The sequence below is a fragment of the Channa argus genome, chromosome 1, assembly GCF_033026475.1.
Source record: "Channa argus isolate prfri chromosome 1, Channa argus male v1.0, whole genome shotgun sequence".
Classification (NCBI taxonomy): Eukaryota; Metazoa; Chordata; class Actinopteri; order Anabantiformes; family Channidae; genus Channa; species Channa argus.
Window position 1 is genome coordinate 15,817,718 of NC_090197.1, and position 17,248 is coordinate 15,834,965.

Genomic DNA, 17,248 nt, shown 5'->3' on the forward strand with positions numbered 1-17,248 from the left:
TATGATTATCATTTTCCACCACACAGACACACACAGACACACACGCAGACAGACAGACAGACACCCACACCCACACCCACCCACACACACACACACACACACACAAAATGAAGATCCTCTAACACAGGCCAGATGTCTCCTGGAACGGTGTTGGAGATGGAAATTTATCCTCTTCATTTTCGTGAGTAAATACTTTTCACCGGTTGAAAGGTAACTAGAAACAGACGGTTCGAGTAGAAGGAGAGAAACTCTGACATTTTCCTGTTATTTTTCAGGTGCTGACTTCATAAGAATATAAGAAAACACAAAAAGAAAGGAATCACTTTCTCACCTGCTCAATACTCATGATAAAAGAATGAGCCGTCAAGTAAACCGAGGCCACCATGATTGCTCATATTACCACCAAAGGCTCTGCTCACATAACACTCCTCTTATTTTTTCAGAATTTACAAGCATTTTGACACGTCCAGTCCTGTGGACGTGAACTAAACAGCATAATGGTTGCTACATTTAGATGCACTAAATATATATTAGTTTTATTTTCTCATTACATGAAGGGCTTTAAATAATCATTTTGCATTATTAGCACTTGTGCCGTGTGCATTTGAATTTAATCTATATTGATTATGATAACTTTGCACTTGCCAGGGTAATGCACACAACACACATAATGACGCCCAATAGAATAAAAAGACATGTAGTCAAACAGTCTAACCATGTTATCTAAGACACTTTAGTTGCACCCTCTATCTGATTTCCTTTGTGGCAGCTATAACATTTCTCTTTAGCCTGTGCAGACCTGGGACAAACAGAACTGTGTCCACAAACTATGAACCAATGAGTCACCACACGTTTGATCACAAAAACAGCATCATATGGCAGGATGCAGGACACTAGCTGCTTGGTGACAAATTGTTCTCAGTATGAGAAATATATAATACTTCCTCAGTTTTATAAATTTTTTGAGTTGAGACTGATAAACATAGAATTCCTTAAAATGTTAAGATTATAATTTTTTAAACAGGGCAATTTAGAATCACCAATTAACCTGTGGGAGGAAACCCAAGCAAGCTCTGGGAGAACATGCAAACTCCACACAGAATTTCCACTGCTGGTCGATGACGCGAAAAGTGAGGAAGCAGCACTGTAATGACAATCATATTGGTAAAAATGGGAAGGATGGCCAAATGTAAATTTAATACCTGTCAAAGGGGCCGTTTTGAGAAATACGCTGTAAAAAATGAGATTGGTGAGATCATCAAATTTGAATTTTGAATAAATAATTGTATTTTGCTCTCTTTGCTTAAATACAATTGTTCTATTATATTGAGTAGATGTAAAGCAAGAAAAAACAAAGGCACAAAACTTTAATGAATATAACTCAATAGACAATTATTAGTTTTCAACTTCTACTTCTGCCTGATTATCGTAACATGGACATTGTAAATTTAAGTTTTCCAGAAACACCTACAATTGTAAGTTGTTTTACTGTTACTAAACCTCATTTTAATTTTTGTTTACTCAGTATGTCTTATCGTCTCATTTAAAACATTTTACTGAAACGTGTATCACTTAAAATCTACTAAGTTATGTGTCACTTTGTTGCCACAATTCTTTAAAGTAAATAATGATCAGATTTGAGCATGTACATGCAGTAACTCATGGTGAGGGGATTGTAGAAAGGAACATCCCAGAACAGCCTCCGGGTCCCACACAGTACAGGAAGAAAGTTATTGTATTGTATACTGTATTTGGGATTAATCTGTCCAGATGTACCCCCTGTATCCTGTCCAGCCCAAACAAATCCTCTCACGGGGAGAGCAGGATACTCAGAGTCAGTCAGGATGTTTCATTTTGACTCAGTGTCCCTCTCTGTCTTCTTTTTTTCTCATGCATGCATTGTCTTTTCCTTCCTGCACCCCCCCACCGCCCCCTTCTGTTGGCTCAATGTGTATAGGGAATTCAGCAAACCGTTATGCTCAGGGGGATGTTTACATCACTTGATGATTGATGGGACGTAATGAAACAATCTAATATGGAGTGAGCAGAGCAGCCATAGCTCACGCTCACAGAGTCAGGGACATGTTGTATACTTTTATATTATTAAGGAGACAGTACAGGGATTTAAGTAATGGCTGAATTCATTCAAGGTGAAGTAAGATACTAAGTGTGTGCAGACATCACCTGCAAAATATCCAGAAACGTTTGTGCCAGATTGTTCAACTGGCTGTAAAGCTGAGGCTACGCTGTAGGTCTGACAGCTGATTTAAAGCTCTAGAAAAACTGAGGATAACACACAATTATCATTGGTCATGTCTTCACTGAACAAACTCATTAACATTCATAGCGCTGTTGGGAAAATAGTAATTAATCATGGGTCAAAACTCCTTTGGCAGTAACAACCTTTTCCACTAACTACAGATCAGACCTGCACAATGTTCGGGAGGAATTTTGGACAATTTATCTTTACAGAACTGCTTCAGCTCAGACATATTTGTCTGGTGTGAACAGCTCTCTGAGTTCATTCCAAAGGTTCTCTGTTGAATTAAAGTCTGGGCTCTGACTGGGCTGGGCCAAAGGACACATTTTCTTTGTTTGAAGTCATTCTGTACTTGCTTCACTTTGATGTGTAGTAGCGTCATCCAGCCTCATGTGAGTTTAACCTGGTTGTCAGCCCCTGACATCGTCCCCAAAGATACCTTGATAAACACCTTACTTTGCCCCTGGAATTATGTTTTCATGTTTGTGTGCAGTGCACAGATTTAATTTTTATGTAGCTCTTTTTTTTGTAGTTTTTTTTTATTATTTAACCCTAGTTTCACTATTCAACAAAACCTTTTTGTAAAGGGAGCAGCGACATCCATGCACCGTAATGTGTTTGGTGGACTTATGAACAGAGATGATTCAGTTGGACCTGTAGGTGGTACCCTGGGCTTCTCTTGTTTATCTCATTAAGCATTTGAAGGGAGAGAGCCTACAGCACCTAATTGTCTCCATTAGTAAAACTGCAGTAAAACTCAATTTAAACAAACTGTCCTACAGACAGTTTGTTTAAATGTGGACTTCACATTCATTCAAATCAACAATTCTTCAAGGTAAGTTCACTGAAATCTCTTTGTGTGATGTGCTGAATTCCATATTTACAAACTCATGAGTATTATTCAAGGGGTTCACGTACTGTTTCAACCTGTACTGTGAATGTTTAGATAATAATTTGACTGTTATTGCTAAATTCTTGTTTTTTTCATAATTATAATAAAATAAAAATAAATGTAAATATAAAAACAACTTACATTTCCTTGACAATGTATATGCAGAACAATTTAGAGTTACCCGTACCCGATAGTATGTCCTAATACAACATTGTAGTACACTTGCAAATAGTTTGTCTAGAAAGGCCTGAAGATACATTTTTTTTTTGTCCTTTCGTTTTATACTGTGAGTTCAGGGTCGCCACAGCAGATCATTGTCCACATGTTGATTTGACAGTTTTTACACCGGATGCCCTTCCTGATGCAACCCTCCCCAGTTTGTACCGGGCTTGGACCGGCACTGTTCAGCTGGGCAGGGGAATGGGCTGTTGGGGGTTCAGTGTCTTGCCCAGAGACACTTCGACGTAAAGGGGACCAGAGACCAAACCACTGACCCTGCGGTCTGTAGATGACTGCTTTACCTACTGAGCTACAGCCGCCCCCGAAAGGCCTGAAAATACTGATTGACTTTAATGTTTCTTGATTTTTTTCACATTTAACACAAACATTTCATCATCCATTGAAAAAAGGATAAGGTTTAACTTTGAGATTAGTGTGGAAATAAAATAGAACGTTATGACATGGTAGGTATAAAATGGCTTAATATTTCAAATAAAATTTTGTTACATTTATAAGTCATATAAAATATAATAACATAATTACACTTTTCCATATTTTCATTCTTCCTTCTGTTCCTTCTGAGACCCAGTTCATAGTTTCTGCTACTACTTGAAAACATATGCAAATCTAAAAATCAGACATTTCTACATGTTTTGATGTATGTCATTGTATTTGGTGCGGAGTGGCCAGGTATTGTGAGTGCATATATTTTTTTCCAAAGTCATGTAGATTACACTGGGTTGACAACTGATCTGAATTAACTATCCATCTTTTGGTATTTTATCATTCCCACCTTCCATGTGGCTTAGAAACAAATTCTGCTGTTTACTGAGAGAGTGCAGTGGTAGAATTGGTGACTGGGCAGCAAAGGCTTATCAACTTTGTGATATATGTTGGTGGACTAGCATTTTTTTTTTTCAGATTAATTTCATAACAGATGTTTCCAATTTGCTATCTTAAAAAAAAGTGGTCAAAATAAATCAGTACCTCTATTGTACCGGGAAGTAATTTACTGTACTTCCTTGGCACTCTGTAAACTTAAATGCATCCTTTCACTTCCTCAGTAAACACGGTGTCATTGGAGGTCCAATGTTCCTATAACAAATGTTTTGCAATAACAGACTATAAACACACCAAAAAGAGCTTCTGTAAATACACTTAATATTTAATGGAACAAAAACAAACCAGACAAATGCAGTTTACACAAATACAGCAGTGATTATGGTAAGAAGAGGCAGACTAATGATGCCAGTGTGCACTCTGAAGTCCTGTGGCTCCTGCAGTAGTAACTCAGCTCTTGGTGAGCTCAAAAAATCGTTTGTTTAATGTGGCACACCAGCTCTTTAGGATCAGTGTCCCTGTCCATCTCTTCCGTTGTTTACGAGACAGCGTTCCATGCCTAATAAAGGCTCGCCATGTTAGAAAAACATCTGTATTAGTACATTTGTCAAGATATCTGAAAGTGCAGGTGAAATGTGTAATTCATAGATGAGCATACTTTCCAGTGCACATACTTCTTTCCAGACACACACACACTATTTATTGTCCAAGACTCAGTGTCTGAGCTAGAAAAAAGTTTTTTCTGTACGCTGCATAGCAGATGCTTTCATTGCTGAAATAGATGTATTTACAACCTGTTCAAAATATCCATTTAGATATGCAGGAAAATTATTCAGAAAAGTTTTGAGATACCGATTTGTTTGAACTAAAAGCCAAAGGAATAATTTCTTGTCAGTGTAATGAAGCCTCAGAAAACCAAACGCTCCTTACTCTCAGATAATGAATATAATTTTCAGTGATTTTGAAGTTGGAAAGTAAATGGCTTTTGCTTTGAAGTAACCATCCACACACAGTCGCCTTGTGATGTGCTATGATGATTCAGACACGAATGTTTTCACAGACGCTGTAACATGAATATGAATGAAAGAAAAACGGCCTGTTTCGACCTGAGCATGCTTATTAAGGAGAAGAATTCCAGCGCTCCCCCACATTGTGTGTGGTCTGGGGCATTAATCAAACAAACAAAAAAAAAAAGAACATTTTTACATTTCAAATTTGCTGCATTTCAAAAGCCCCACTGTCTGTGGGTGATGCCTTGTATAGGGCTGGCAGACAAAAGATTGCACAGGGTGAAATGACTCAAGTGACAAACGGTGGTCAGGAATTCGCTCAGTTCGGAAACCCATCATTACTGGAAATATGAGAGGATCAGAGCTTCACTACAGCCAATTAAAATGTGAGCTTGGATTTCTGTGTTGGAACGGATTAAAGATGACACATATTTTGGATCATATGTTGAAAAATAATTTTAAATGTGTGTGACACTCAGCTGAGATGAGCTGCTTGAAAACTATTAGCATGTCATGGAAGTACAGTGAATGCCATTTATGAAAGGCCAAGAAAACTGCACAATGCAAGCAGTCAGAAACACCCATATACATGAAAAGATTTAAAGCCACCCACATCTTCAGTGCACTGTTAGAAAACATATCACCGAACAATAATGGGTTTGTGCTGTTTTATTTTACACAATACTTAAGATGAATTATAGCGGCATTGGCGTGTGCAAAAGAAAAGGAATTCATTTCCCAGTTTAGTGTTACTGAAAGACTGTGTGGATGAAAGACATAAACCAGCTCAAAATTGTGTTTTTCCTCATAACAAACAGTAGGTTTTATGTTGTCCAGAACTGGCAGGAAACATTTCAGTGGTCTGGGTTTCAAATCAAGATTCTAAAATTACTAAATTACCACTATCGCTCATTGCTGGAGTAATTCTCCCCTGAATCCTCCCATATTTGTCACCACAGGGCAGTAATTAGGGAAATGTGACGATTCAACAGGACATCAGACAGCACCAGACTGGTAGGAAGAGAACCACTGACCAGATGACTGACTTACATCCTGATTATGGGAGGAGCAGACATCCGCATGTCACCGCCCGCTTAGGGAAGTGATCTGACAGAATGACATATGCCTAGTGACTGTAGCAATCTTGGTACCTGGCACTGGCTGGTGTTTGTGTAGACAGTAAACACAGGATTCCCATTGGCAAAGGTAATAATAGTTACGATGGCTCATGGGAAATTTTTCACAGCTTGAAACAGACCTGAATTCAGTGTGAAGTTTTTACAACAGGAGTGGAAATTGAAAAAGTGATCTGAAATCTGAATCTGTTTGGTGTTCCCCCAACGCACACACACAAGCACCTCCTCCCGTTAGCTTTCTGGTAAAATCCCTCCTGCTGAAGCCTTGTCAGTAAACACAGATTTACCAGGAAGGCTGATAGGATATTACCCCTTTCTGAGTGCACACAAACACACATGAATACACAAATGTTCATGCATAGCTCAGTGTTGACTCCAGTGCTGACAGGGTTACCTTGTTACTGAGGCATCTGTTTCATTAGCCTTCGTATTTGTCTTTCGACACAGGTGTTCCACTTTCCTGTTTGCTGTGGCTGAGTCAGGTTTAACTGCAGGTAAAGTAAATCTAACCCAGCGTGGCCGTATCATGTAAGTATATTGAGCAATAATCAAAATACAGCAAACTGACCATTACATTTGTTCCACAGTTTATATTTTACCTTAGAGTTTCACCTTTTCATTGTGACCATCTCCAAAGCTCAAGGCTTACCCTCGACACTCTATGGCTCCCAGAGGTTATGGTAAAGCAGGAATGGGAGCAGACTTATCGGCTCTCACAAGTAGAACCACCACTTATTTAGCAAGGCATTTGTGCAAGCCAGATGACCTTTTTAAATATCCACCAGTAGCCTGTCACAGTAAGACTGTAATGAAAACACAATTAAAAAGGTTCTGTGCATGTTTCTGTGCAGTGAGGTGTTTTTGAGAGGAGTGCCACAACTGTTTGTGACCTTTATCAATGTATTGCTCAACATCAAATGAAACAGAAAATTGTGCAAGACCTGCAGATTAAAAGCGTATGACATTGGTGGAAAATGAAAAAGGAAAAACATGCGAAAAAACCTTTGCATAGCACAACCCCCCCACCCCCCCCACCCCTTTCCTCTTTCTTAGAATGTTGCTATTTGCTTTGGGCAAATGGGCTGCAGTTGCACAACAGTGCAACCACCAGTGCTTCAAAACACACATACACGCACAAACGTACACACACACACACACATACAAAGTGCAGTAAACACTGTTGGCTGAGGCAATTTGCTGCATCACACAATTGTTGTTCCATTCAGTTTAATTTAACAGACTTCCATCGCTTTGTTTTACTGTAGTGAGCAATGTCTCAAGCTTTTATTGAACTGCAACATGAGAGGTTTCATAAGAAGCATCAACTTAATGACCTAGAGAGTTTGTGAAACTGTATTTTAGTTTCCAAAGTGTTACGTGTCCAAGCCTATCTTTGTTTGTATCTTACATCACAGGAGCCTCCTATGATAGAGAAAACCGCCTTTAGCTCGTGATTCATCCTGAGATACACATTTGTGAAAATCTGGTCTGTATTAGCTCCATTGGGTGAACCTTCTTAAATCCAGTAGCCTGATAATGGGTGGTCTTCTGTTTCATATTTCATGCTCAGGCTTTAGAATTATGGAGACATTCTTAGTTGCTGCTTTGGGAAAAAACACAGCCCTTATGATCCAGTGTGGATTACTAAGCAAAAAATTAGAAAAAAAAAGTTTCTTTTACAGCGGCTTTGGGAAAGTCCAGACTCAGGTCATAAAACCTACTATGTCCATGTAGTCTAGAATTAATATAAGGGCTTTAATCATGGTAGATATAAATTTAGCTGTAAGGTCATTGCACCATTCTATGAGCAACCCGGAATACAGAAATAGAAATTAATTTTACTGGAAGTCCCCTGCAGATAGTTCTTCCTAGTATTTGGTGTTCAGAAAGTGACTCTCACATTTACACTTACACCATTGTGTGGACTTTATTTCTTCCTCATGTTTTTACAGTCCAACAAAAAGAGGAATCCCTGAATTCAATCTGTATATCTTAAAAAGATAAAAGAAAAAGTCAGACTATCTGTGTTGTCTAGAGATTTTAAGCTCACTCCCATATCCATCCATTTACTGTTTATGCACAGCCCTGTCCTTGGTAAGAGCAGTCATTTCCCACCCCAGGGCTTTGTCATATGTGAGTGTTGGCTCAGTCCCTCATGTGAAAGTCAGCCCTGATGGGACATGTGAGCCCTTGATTGTCACCCCTGGGGTTCGGAACCAGGGCCAATGGACTTTAAACCAGCATGCATGACACGCATCAGGAGACAGTGACTGAAGTACAAAGAACACTTAGTAGAAGTTTCCCAGTTTGAAACTGTATACTGTATAGGCTGACTGGATTTTGGCAAAAGTCATGGTAAAACACTGTGGTTACCAGAATATAAAAATACCGCAGTTTATGTACGGAATTCCCCGCAAAATGCAACAGAGGGAAACATTTTACATTTTTGGGTCATTCTGCATATGTGTGTATAATGTAAAGTTATGGTCAGGAGATTGTTAGCTTAGCATAAAGATGTGAAACAGGGGGGAGGCTAGGCCTGAATTTTGTCACAGTCCAAAGCAAAATCCACAGAACATTGCTAAAATTCTTTAAATAACATGTATCATTTGCTACATATTTGTTTTTAATATGGTGACAGCTGGATTTTTTTGCGCATTGACAAACTATTTCCTAGTTTGTAGTTTTCGCTGTAGTTTTTATCTTACCTTAAATTAAATAATTCATTATTAAACTTTATTTTTTATGATTTTATGCACACAGAAAAGTTTGGTTTAGGATAACGGGTAAAGTAGCAGCCAATTATGAAGCAATCACTAGGAATTGTATGTTTGTACATGATAAATATGAACTGTACTGTCAGTGCACACACAGCACAGTAATCACTTAACACTAATCATGTCCCTAGAGTTTGGAATCAAATTCATTTCAAAGAGTAAACGTCAGCTTTGTTAAATCCTCACATGATCTTATTGACCTGGTTCGCTTCCACTTCCTGTGCTTCTTTCATTCCCGTTAGCCCATGTACAGACAAATCATTGTGGGGAAGCGACTGTATAAATGGTGGTTAACATGTTAACGTGTTTGATGAGACGGCCAGGGCTGCCCGCTGACGGAGATGAGCCAGGGAAAAGGGTTGTGCAATCAATGGGCTCGGTTAATTACAATAGATCAAACACAAGCTCCATGGCAACCTCTGCCACATTTTCCAAAACAAAGGCCTGCGAGGCATTCAGCATGCGCGGCTGTGACATGGTGTTACGCATGGCTGACACAGGGACGATTAGCAGCGGCACAGTGTTTATTTCTAGTGGTAGATGCATAGTGGTTGCATACTATCATTTTCAAGGCGGCTGTCAGCGTAGAGGCTGTGCTATAAAACCCAAACCTGTCATAAATAACAAAAAGCAGTCCACTGTACTGAACAGAGTAGCCTAAAATAAAATATGAGAATATACCTTTATTTTCTCACATACACCAAACAGCCTGACTCAAGGGATAACAAAGCTGGACTGTTGCACTCTTGCTAAACAACTTTCACTATAAACTGCAGTACTTCAACAACTATAGGTTAGATTTTGTCTAGTTTGCCCAGACATTCACGGGCCCACATGAAAGATTACATCGGGTTACAATGAAAAATGTTTTCGATTGAAATTAATGATTTCATAGATGATGAATCCCAGTGGCCTTGGTAAACCTCCATTTCATAATTGCCACCATGAGGTTGTCATTTGTGTAAAATGAATAAACTACTGAAGAGACTTTATGATCATTTGCTAAAGATTCTCATGTTCCTCTGTCAGGATAACTTGCTGATTCCTTTAGTTCTGCGATTTGATCCAGGGCCTTCATCAGGTCGACATAAAATACCTGATACTGATAAAATACCTTTAAAATAATTTACCAACACATGCACCAACCAGCCATAGTATTAAACCATGTAATGTTTCAGTGCAAGCTGCAATGTTCTCAGTGCTCTGACACCTGAGCATGGTCGTGTCCACAACAACATTTAAGCCACCAGTTGGATTGAATGGCATGTGTACAGAGTACTCTGTGTGCATGTTTGCATGCTAACATGGTTTCATTAGATAGTGAGTGTGCTGAAAAAATCGTATTGCTAAACATATTTTTTGACATTTTGACATATTTTTTTAATTATTTGTCATTATTTGTCATTTTTGCATGTTAGCATGTGTTAACATTTGCCCCGGATCACACCGCTGCTGCTACTGGGGCTAAAAGCTTAATGATTATTTAAATCCATATTAGCAGAATTCAATATTCAAAAAGCAAAGATGAGATATGTGTCTCTGTGTGCGCGTGCGTGTGTGTTTGTGTGTTTACCGCCTGCAGGATAGAGTTGTTTGTATGATGATATTCTTGTATCATTTGTAGTGAATAATTAAAAAAAAGAAAAGGAAGTTTAAAAATTGTGTATTGAATCCCATCACAATATTAATAAACTATAAATCTGAATTCCACTATTTTCCTTCACTGTTCAGTCTCAGTAGCCACACATAACCACAGTGTAATTGCATTAAATAATCTGAACATCTCACAATTTAGAATTTTGCTTTGAAAAACATTAAAGCCCAGTGTGGTTTCTCAGATGAATAATGTTTTTAAAATCTTTGTATAAGCATATGTTTTAGTTCTGTTTATATTAATAATTGAACACAACAGAGTTCGTACACTTTTAAGTGACGTCTTCACAACCACATGGTTTTTTTTTTGGCTACACATCTGCTGGTGCACTTGCTTTTCATCTCAAACTTCCTCGGAACGCTATGGAAGTTATTTGTGTGTTCTCAGAGAGACAGAGAGTCGTGACAGAGATGGACTGGTCATGCTGTCCGTCTATCAGATAGCAGCAGGCATCGTTAACAGGCCACCAGTGATGGAGTCTGTCTGCTTCAGACACCAGATCTGTTCTAGTAAACTTACTCATGTTGGCTCTCACATCCAAACCGTGAGCCAGTCTCAAGAACAAATGCTAAGTACAAATAAAACTCTGAGATTCATACCCTCATAACTCAGTCACTCTTTCTCTCTCTCTCTCTCTCTGACCCCACTTTGCCCTTGTTTATTTATTCCTTCCTCTCATTCTGTTTTCTCAGCCCATTTCCCTAAACCCCCCACCCCCTCTTCTTCTTGTCTCTACTCGCTCTTGTCACAAATCAGTGTCAAATTCCCCAGTGTGCTTATTGTGTTTGTTTCTAATGCATTACCTTCCAAATCACAAGTGTCCTATTCTTGGATGCCTCCTGTCAGTTCTCATTCATATGTAAGCGGGCAGCTCTCCGACAGTTAAGTAGACCTCCATCGGTGTGTGTGTGTGTGTGTGTGTGTCAAGGCAGGTCAGTCATGAGAGCGGAGGGCCTGCATTCCTCTGTGCAGTACTAAATCCTCATGGGATAGACCTCATTAGTGGACTAGCTGTTCCCAGGCTGTCTCATAGCCACTGCTAAACTGTGTGTGTGTGTGTGTGAAAAGATGAAAGCATTTGTTTATACGTCCACACATTTTATGTCCATGTCTTCCTGTGACTGTTTGTGAAAGTCTCTCTGTCTGTGTTCTTCTCTGTCATTTCGTGATGCTCCTGTTGTAGTATGCTCTGTGTAGTTTCACAAGACAGGTTAGACTGCTGTACGTGGCTTCCTGCCTGTGTTTTGACATGTTGTGTGACACTCAGTGAGGAAGCATGGGGAGGTTAGTAAAGTTTACAGGGGGATGAGATCTGCCCAAAGGACCAACTTTTGCTAATGGCTTCTTCTCAACTTTGAGAAAAATCAGAAATGATGCACACACTCTCTCTTTTCTCCACGCTTCTGTGTGTTCCTGAGAGACACTTAACACATCACTCAGTGACGCAGTGGTTCGAGACATAGATTTGACCCCCTGCTTCTCATGTTACATTCTGTCTTTGGTTTCATTTTATTTTCCAGCCAGAGGAGAGTGAGAAGGGAGAGGGTGGGTGTGGTGTAAGGAACTGTATATAACTTTTAAAAGAAACACTCTGTTCTGATTTTTTTAAAAGTGGAAGAAGAATGCATTTCTTTCCACTTCACACGACCCAGTGTGCATGTTTGGCCAGTTCACACATTTTTGTGAGTTATAATTTACCTAGGACGTCAAGACTGTAGCAGCCTTTGCCTTCTGTGCAATTTTACTGATATTGTAACACGAGAACTAAGTGCTTAGAGATGTGATTTTTTTATATTGTTGTTGATGTTAACAAATCCTATAAAAACTCAAACCAGCAGTGAATTGCGTCTACTCACTGTAACGTCGCTGACCCAGAATCAGATTTTGGCTTGTTTTTCTGCGCCGCAGACCTCCAGTGTTGTCCGAAAACTAAGATAAATATAAACTAAATATAAAAACTCTACATGACACAGGAACTTGGGAAACAACTGACTCACAGATGCTGTGGGCACCAGAAAAAACAACCAGCTTGCTGTGTAATAAGTCTTGTCCCAAAGTCTATTTTGATGTACCGCTTGAAGATTAGCATTGAACTTCCTGAAAGAAGTCAGAAGGAGAAAGTTTTTAAAATTTAACAAATGTATTACTTTTTGAAATTAAACACACTGTGAACTATAAAAATAAAAAAGGCACCGATTCTTATTATTATTATTTTATAAAGGACTTTTTTCAAGCCATTGTTTTTATTTATTCTTCAAATGATCTTACGGTGGACTTCTTATTAAGGTGATATTATATCATTAACTTGTGGGGATTGTTTTATCACTAGTGTTTTTGAGAGCTCCAAAGGCTCTCTGCTGGATTCAATCACATTTTACAGTCTGAAATTGATTTATACAAGAAAGAGTAAACAAGAAAACAAGCTGAGGCTCATTCTTACATTAAAGGTAAAAACATGTCAATAGTGAAGGTTCATGCTACAGACAAATAAGCTACTATAACAAAAAAAGTTTAAATAATACATTTACGCGTATCTCTGCAAGCACAGTATTCTTTATTTTTCGTTCATGCCTCAGTCTGGGCTCCTAATATGAAAGCAAGATGAACAATAAAACAGAATAGTCACCATGTGTTCTGCCGGTCTGTTTGTCTTTCCTTTTCACATTTCTGGTTTTGACTCAAATGAAGATCTGTTACTGAGTGGGCAACAAGCACCAGGTGGCTGCAATCATCTACTCTTTAATAAATGCACATTTTTAAACAAGTGTAAAGGACAGAGCAGGTGGCGAGGCAGAGTTTAAGTTGTTCTTCTAAGCATTAATAAACAACAGTGAGGGTAAATCCCAGTGTCTTTCATTTAACAGTAAAACAGCTTACACAACATCAACCTAAACTAATCGGTGGCCAAGGTTCAGCAATTGTTAATGGAGTTAAAGTTCATAAAAATAGTTTGTTATTATAATGGACTGAAGCAGAGATAAGGCTGATGGGCTGCAGGTTATGGTTGACATGGGGGCAATGTTGTACTAGGAAGTGGTTGGCCAGCAGTAAACACACTTGCAGCTCACCTGGCAGGAACCTGAAGTTGGCCAAAACACAAACAAGCATATAATGACCCGCTGATACCAGACTGCTAGTCGATGAAACGCATGAGAAAAACAAGGCACACACAGACATGTAAACACGTTCAGAGCTACACCTTTGTGTAGCTTGCATCACCTAGTTTTCAAATAGCAAAAAGAGTAAAACTAAGTTTTTTTTCTTAAGGACCATTTCTACCAGCTGAATATACATAAAATAATACAGTGATGGGAGAGAGTGAGTATCTTAATCCTTTTGCCATTTCAAAATTAAGGGGATGCAAACTTTTGCACCTAACTGTACACGCCAAGGGGGATGTGACAGTAAGATCCTGTGAAGGCCCCAGCCAATTCCTCCCTCACTGATCACAACACTGCTCCGTCCGATAAGCTTCTTACACAATATGCTCACACACAGACACATCACCACACACTCTTTCCGTCTTTTTTTCCCATAAGATCTTTCACATGACCTGTGGGATCCTGCATACTTTATGGAAGTAAAAAAAAAAAAAAAAATACACATTTCCATGCAAGACTGGCCTTTTTCTGGGACTTATTTTTTCTTTGGAATATATAACCATACATCAGAATTGCTCTGAAGAGAACACACACCCATGTACACACCATGTGTCTCACTTCCCTCTTAATCTTAAACAGTGATTTATGCTGAGTGGGGATATCCAAGTGACACGACTATCATGCTTTAGAAAGTACAAAAAGAAGTCACTTTCTGCTTCATCACTGTCACAAGATATACTGTGACAGAGCACAGGGGCACAATGTTGACACATACAAATACAATCACAAATTGACTTCATTGTATGCTTGGTATAAGACAGGCATCCTGTGATTTATGTAAGCACCCACGATCAGGAATGTGGGACAAATACTGTACAATAACTGTGATGACTTACCGCCTTTGACATGAGTTATGATGCCTTTCATTTTGGTCCATATATCAAAGGAACAGGAGGATGAGAAGTTACTTGGCAAGACATACAGGTGCTGTGCAAGGTCTCAAAATCATGAAATCACCACGGTCCTGCTTTGTCAGTGTTTTTTTTTATTTTTTAAATGTGATTACTTTTTCTAATCTTTTACAGATTTTTAATATGAATAGATTTTGTTCCTTTGCCCCAGGAGGTCATTTCTGTTGATTTGTTTAATTTTGTTTGAATACCTTATCTTATTCATATACATTTGACTGAGTGTATGTAAAATATTACACTTACAGTTTTTTTCAATTGCTAAACGACAGTAAGCACAACTGGAGCTACATGTGCAAAACTCTAACTTACAGTCTGCACTACCAACAGTCACCTGAGCTAAACAGTTCACATCACCTGCAAAACTCATTCCAAGCAACACAGCTCTTAGCACATGACTCAAAACAGGCTCAGTGCAGCCAAACACTATGCAAAACCCTCACTGAGGTAACACACACTGTCAGTCAGAACACACTGAGAGTTAAAAAAAAAAACTTTTTTAGCAGTTTGCTTCAATAGCCTGTAGTTTTTTGCCTTTCGGCTTACCCCGTGAGTTCAGGGTTGCCACAGAGGATCATTGTCCGCATGTTGATTTGGCACAGTTTACTACGCCGGATGCCCTTCCTGACACAACCCTCCCCAATTTTTACCGGGCTTGGACCAGCACTGCACAGCTGGAGAGGGGAATGGGCTGTTAGGGGTTCAGTGTCTTGCCCAGGGACAGTTTGACATATAGCCAGGGCCGGGGATCAAACCACTGACCCTATGGTCCGTGGATGACTGCCTTTACCAACTGAGCTATCAATAGTCTGTAGTAATTACAGTAATGAGAAAAAAGGTAGAAACTAAAATAGTTGAGGGGCTAATCCTGCCTCTCTCTAGCATCAGGCCACAGGTTTCCAAAATTAGTCTTTCTAAACTCTATCTATATATATGTGTGTGTGTGTGTGTTCACTAACAAGTCTAAAACAAGACACCTGCTTAGCCTTTCAGCTGAAATTGCAATGAGCAGTGTTTGAAAGGCACAAGGCTGAAATCTATTCTGTTTTGAATGTGTGGTTCACAGTTTTGACAGCAGTGTGTTAGCATTTGAACAAAGTGCTGTAAATCCACAGTGTTGTGCAGGTTGTGGTTAAAGTCATGGGATAAGTGTGTAGAGTTTTAAAAACTGTGTTCAAGCAATGAAAAATGAACTAGAGTTTGGTTCACATGAACTGCTGCTGTGCAGACTGTAGTTTGAGTTTTGCACATGTGACTCCAGTTGTGCCCACTGTCGTTTAGCAATCGAAAAAAAAACTGTAATATGTGCTTGTGTGGTGTTTTTATGAATCTCCTATTTCAGGAGGATTTTGTTAAAGTTTAGAGACCAAACTGACATATTACAGATATATATTTCCGTACTAGTATTTTCAGTCACAGAAACTGCTTATTATAAACCCCAGTACATAAACAGTATTCTTTAATTTTATTATTCTCATTTTGAATTTTGCAGAAGTAGCTCACCAATTATCCTCCTGATGAAGGTATCGACATTGTGCTAGCTTGGCATTTAGAAATAACCTGGGTGTGCCAACTGAACTCTCTCTTTTACCTATGGTATAATTAGTACCAAATTACTGAATATGTTTATTTTCCAGAAACATCTAAGGATATTATTCGAAAATGGACTGGAATTAATGGACTCTAAAATAAAGAGTTACCTATTATTGCTAAAGTTTTTAATGGTTGTCCTGGCAATAAAGGAATGTTTTGCATGCAAGTTGAGCAGATTCTGAACCTGAATCGTGCAGGTAATAGCTTTGCAGCTGTATATATTACTTGTTCTACTTCCGAGGAAACATTGCTCTGGTAAATTAAATCACCTGGGAGCTATTGTGCAGATCTTTTTTCTGAACATTTCACATGCTTAGCACATATGCTTTTATGGAAAGGAGACACACTTTTGCTCACACACGAGTGTAACCGTGCTTGCTGATGTGAAATCCAGGGAATGTGAAAGGGTTCAGAGTTCTTAGAACACACAGCAGGTCTCAGAGGAACGTGTGTGCGTGTGTGTGTGTGAGAGTGTGAGACACACACACACACATACACACGCCATGGCAGCGGTGTCAGTGAGTCAGTGTGTGAGTCACACTCCGGCTATGCTGCCTCTTGATTTTATAACAGCCGCCAGCACGGCACTGTATTTAATATTCCAAACAACTGCACTGTATGACTCTATGGAACAAATGCACATATATTCACATATGAATATACTTTATATCCATAGACATAATGTCTTCTGTAGCCAAATGTGGCTTAATAAATACGAATAGAGGATTTATTTGATAAATAACATGCGCTTATGCTTTTTCATGCAAACACACACACACACACAAACAGATTCACATT